Source organism: Hibiscus syriacus, unplaced genomic scaffold (assembly GCF_006381635.1).
Source record: "Hibiscus syriacus cultivar Baekdansim isolate YM2019G1 unplaced genomic scaffold, ASM638163v2 tig00111582_pilon, whole genome shotgun sequence".
Taxonomy (NCBI): domain Eukaryota; kingdom Viridiplantae; phylum Streptophyta; class Magnoliopsida; order Malvales; family Malvaceae; genus Hibiscus; species Hibiscus syriacus.
The window spans coordinates 5,524,834-5,530,697 of record NW_024063126.1 but is presented as its reverse complement, the minus strand read 5'-3'; positions in this window follow the sequence as shown (position 1 = coordinate 5,530,697).

The window sequence follows — 5,864 nt, the reverse complement described above, 5'->3', positions numbered from 1 at the left end:
GTGAGGTAAACCTGTGTTATGTTCAGTTTGGGGAATAATTGCTTATGCAGGATAGTGCGGCAGGCAAGGCTTGTTCGACTGGCAGAACTGGTTCGGCTGGCAAGGCTGGTTCGACTGGTTGGTTAAGAACAAAAAGCTGTGACATAGGAACAAAATAAAAAATCTGAAATTCACTCGGTGATAACTCCCCCTGCATTTTAGATTTGGGAAAAAAGGGTATATGTTCAAGGAATAAAACATCTGTGGATATAAAACATTTCTTAGTACGAGGATAATAACACTCGTAACCCTTTTGAGTAGAAGAATACTTGAGAAAAACACATTTAAATGCTCAAGGATCTAACTTAGATATGGACTTATCATCATTGTGGACAAATATAGTACAACGAAAGACTCGGAGAGGTAAAGAAGAAATCAAAGACTGAAAGTGAGGAAAGCTTTTAAGAAAAACATATATCGGACACTGAAAACACAAAAGTTTACTAGGCATTTGGTTAATCAAGTACGTAGCAGTCAAAAGAGCATATCCCAAAAAATATGAACATTTGTAGAAAAAAGAAGAGACCTGATAACTTCTAAAAGATGTTGATTTTTCTGCTCAGCAATCCCTGTGGGGTATTAACACACGAGGTAAGGTAAACAATTCTTTTTTCCTGAAGGAAAGAACCCAAAGTTTTGGTGAAGTATTCACTACAATTATCAGAATTATGAACTCGAATAAAACTCTCAAATTGGGTTGCCATCATTGTGTGAAATTGTTTGAAAATAGAACTAGTTTCGAATTTGGTTTTCATAAGGAAAGTCCATGTCATGCGAGGGTGATCATCAACAAAGGAAAGAAACCAACGAAACCTTTAAAATCGCTACCTGGGATGAACCCCAAATATCACTAAGAATAATGGCAAAAGGCTTGGACGACTTGTATGGGGAAGGATGATACACTCTTTGTTTGTTTGGCAAAATGACAAATATCACACGAGAAATATTTTAAATTTTTTATTAATAAATAGCTTAAGAAGCAACTTGGCAAGATAAAAGAAACTCAGATATCTTAATCGAAAAAGTAACAACATAATATCAGAAGAAGGTTCAACCAAATGAGAACAGAATGAGTTGGAACAAACGTGATTTGGAATGGAAAGGGTGTCGGTAAGAATGTAAAGTCCCCCACAAAGTTTATCACTACCAATCACCGCCCCTGGGCTTGAATCTTGAAATTCACATAAATCAGAGTTAAATCGGGTATTGTAGTGCAAATCAATAGACAATTTACTCACTGAAATCAAATTGCAAGCAAGATTAGGAACATAAAGAACAGATTGTAATAGGATGCTTGGATTGATCCGAACCGATCCACTACCTGCAATAGTCGAAAAAGAAGAAGCATACTGAACGACTTGAAAATCCCAAAAAAGCCAAAGATCACCCGTCGTATGATCATTTGCTTTGGAATCCACAATCCACGTAGTAAATTTATTTTTGTTAGCCAAAGTAGCAAGAAGAGCACGACGTTTAGGAGCAAAACTTGGGGACTCAGAGGTCGAATTTAATCGATCGAACAACTGTCTTAATTCCTTCATTTGTTATTTTTTGCTGAAGGAACTTCCCTGCGAGTCGGTATATGATGCAAAATGACCATGAGAATCATGTGAGAGGGCTTGTTTAGAAGGCTTCCAATCTGCTGGTTTGCCATATAATTTCCAGCAGCTTTCACGCACATGTCCGACTTTTTATAGTGATTGCACCAAGGTTTTACTTTCATCAGTCTGGAATTATTTGGAAAATGGGTAACTAATGTCGACCATTCATCAGCCACCAAATTGGGAAACATGATAGTACGTCGACTTTCATCCCGTGAACCTTCGAGAAAACTTCGCAGATCTACCTAAGAGGTTTTTTAAACAACCGAGCATCATCGCCACATCTCCAATCATTCGAATTAAACAAATTGAAATGCTACCAGAAATGAGATAATAGACTGAAATAATGGGTAACACTTGTAACTTTCTGTTTAAGATTATTAATTTGGCATTCAATACCAAACAGAACAGCAGAATTCTCCAAATTCGAAAAGTCTCCTTCGTAGCACTCAAAATTTTGGCATCCGTGTTGTACAGAAGGAAATTCTCCCCTACCTCAGGGACCATCGAGTTTATTAGCCATTACATGATCATAGTTTGTTCGCTGAGCCAATCCGTGTAGTAAGGATCGATAACATCTAGAATCCATGTCATTTCCAATAGGTATTGCTGTTTACGTCGGCCAGTGATAAAAGTTATATGGATTGAGACCAAACAATAGAATTGTTTCCATTCAAATAGTGACAGGTAATTGATGCTGGTGATGCATCCGTGAAGGTAGAACCGAAGGTATGGACGAGATGCCCAGAGAGGGCCTCGGGAAGAAGACGAAGATGTCATCGGCGGCTAGGTAAAATTTGATCGGTAAGCTAAACTGATACTAAGGAAAAAATTTCTGGAAAAGTGAATTTTATTAAGGAAAACTATATTGCCTTTACACAGTTAATAAGTGAGTTATATATAGTGGCAAAGTGTTAGTGTTTCACTCAAACTATTCTATCTCCTACATAATCTGTTAGGAATTAAAAATAAATTAAACTACCAACATTAATCCTTATCCTCTTATCGCATACTTTACAATTTTTTATTACCATCCTATGCGATCACAGATAGCAATGTTTTGGTGTATTTTCTATACATCTGTGTCATCGATTTGGACCGATGACTTGCAGTATTGGAAATAATTGATGCACTAAGGAAATGTCTACAAAGGTATGTGAAATTGGCACTTACCATGAATAACATAATCGTTGAAGTAGTCTAGGACGATATTCATCTGGACGGTCGTTCTAGGGACGTACTTCTTCATAACTTAAAGCTAGGTTTGAAGTTCTTTGTAAGATTCATCCCAGTCACTGTACAACTTTTCAATGACCTTCTCTTTAGCATGCTATGTTTTCTTGTATGATATAGTGTAAACATATTGAGCTTTAATGGCAACTACAAAAACTGGTATGCTTACCCGAGAGGTTGCTTGCACCAATGGTAAGATGGTTTCCGAAGTGATTTTGACATCAAGCTTATGATGTTATTGACTGATACCACTAATACTACATGTATGAGGTCTATTGTATTTGATTACTTCCTAGATGTTATTGTCATTGTTCTTCTTCTTGGAGACACTGTGAGCACCATTTTAATTTATACCCAAAAACCGAATTAAAAACCTAAACCCCTGTTACAATTAAAACCCAACCAAACCCCTTAAAAAATATAACTCAAACCCAATCGGGCCTCAACCAAACCCAAAACCCGACTCAGGACCAACCTAAGACCCAACCCGGGTCTAACCTAGGGTAGCTGCCCAATACTCCCAATAAGCAATCACCTCTTCTGCCCCAACCAAAGGCCACCCCGCTCTGCACCATTCTCGGCAAAGCCATCAAGCACACCAACAACAAGCACTCCACACCACCCTGCAAAACAAGAAAGAAGAAAACAAGGAAGCAATCATTTTTTTCAGTTGTAAATGGGTATTTAACCCATGCATTAACTCTGTAATTGGTTTCGAAAAAAAATCCTCCCAAAAATACTGTAATACCATATTCAGAAACAATAGCAGTGCCTTACAAGGATATCTATCCTTCTTGTTTTTTTATTAAATTTGAATAGCTTTGTTAGTGATTCTTGCTATGTTATTTTCGAAACCCAACAATATTTTTTTTATTTTTTTAGGTCTTCGAATGAGATTAAATCGCCCATGTTTAATTTTTTAAAGAAAAAACATATACTGATTTTCTACTAAAAAACCTAGCATGTTTCGAATAAAAATATAAAATAGTTTTTTTTTTCTCTTTTCGATTATAACATTCAAATTAGCTAACCAACAGTAAAAAAATAAAAAAAAAAATTAAAAGAGGCTAGATCGGAAGGTACCTGAGCCGGGAGGAGCGTCACCGGAGTCTGGGAGTTGAAGGGTTTTTGGCCTTTTTCGGGTAGTTCTAGGGTGTTTTCGGGGAGAGTTATATCTAGGTTTGGGGAGAGTTTCGGGTCATTTTAGGTTTTTCGACCTCCGTTTGCGGTAGTCGGACGGGGCTCAAGGTGGCCGACCTACTACCTGCCGGGGGAAAGGGAAAGAGTTTGATTTTTTTTGTGTTTTTTTTAGAAACTGATTAAAAATGAAACAAAAAACAAAATGTTTGGTATATATAAGATAAGTTTAGGGGATAATTGCGTTTAGCCCCTTGAAAGTTTAGCGTGTTTTTGTAGTTTGGTCCCTACAGGGACCAAAATTGCTATTTTACCTTTTCTATGCATGCACGTTATTTTTTTGGTTTATTCATGTTTTTAGTCCCTCATGTTTTAGCGTGTTTTTACGTTCTGGTCCTGTAGGGTTTAAATATGTAATTTTCCCTTTTATTAGCCTATTTTTATTTATTTTGGTGAAATTGATGTTTGGCCCCTATAAGTTAGCTGTGTTTTTACATTTTTGTCATGTATAGTGACCATTTTTTTGAAAAAAATATATGGATCGATTATGTAATTTTCCCTTTTTATTTAACATACTACTTTTCAGGCTTAAATAAAATGAAAATTTTTCCCTTTTTTGTTTAGTAATTTAATATTTATGCAATTAGGTCCTTATATTTAGGTTTATTTTATTTTTATTTTATTTTTATTTTATGTTTTTATTTATTGTTTTAATTTTGTTAATTAAGTTTATTAAATGTTTCAATATTTCATAGTTTAAATTCTTAGATTTAATTTTAAATTAGATTAACACTCGGATCGAACTTAGAATTTAGGATGACACTCTAGTATGATTAGGGAGCAATTCAAGCCGAGTTTTCGCATAAGATACCCGATTACTCGAATCGATTGCTCGACCCTTAAATCTATTAATAATTAATATTCTTTAAAAAAATTTAGGTTTAATACTTTAGATAATATCTAGAATTTAGATTGTTAATTAGCCCCCAACTTTAAAAATTATCAATTTAGGTCTTAAGCTTTTAGATCATATAGAAATCAATATTTTTAGATCTTGACCTTTTTAATCCCCAAACTTCAATTAGTGTTTTAATTTTGACATAATTAAATAGGTTAAAAAGAGCCTCCACTTTTGGATAGATTTCAATGTAGTCCCCTTAATTTAGGGAATAATGCGAGACGACCCTCGCGTAAATGCTCAAGGGACCACCTCGGTTATTCCATTCAATAATCGGTTTAAAAATTAAATAGGGTTAATATTAGAAAATACACTTCTAGTTTTGAGACTTTATGTCCTTTAACTTTCATAATTTAACACTTTAAGCTAGAAAAAACCTTAATTTACTTTTAGTTTAATTATGATAAATAAAATTTCTTTGATCGCATTTTATTTTTAACCCTAAGGCAATGTTTACTTATTAGGAATTAATAGTATATCTCCCGCAAGTATGCTCAGGGGGTGACTACTGGTGATTCCCGAAGTAAGTCGACATCATTTTCAAAATCGCATCATGATTTTCTAAAAAACAAGGTAATATTCGATTATCAAGCACAATAGTTGATCTCCCGCGTTTATGCTAGGGGACGAATGCTATCGGCTTTAATAAATGAATACCCTTTTTAACTTTCCATCCGTAATGATTTTTAAATTAAGTAACGTCCAAACTCAAAATTTCCGATTTGTAATATAGGATAACCAACTAGGTACGAATTTTTGGGCACTTGTGGGGGTGTTTATTAAAATAAAAATGTTTATTAAAATCACCAGGTTTTCATGGTGTCCTAATCACACCTTAAATGATTGGTGGCGACTCCTCATATTTCGAAAAACCTTATCAAAGAAAAAACCCCTGA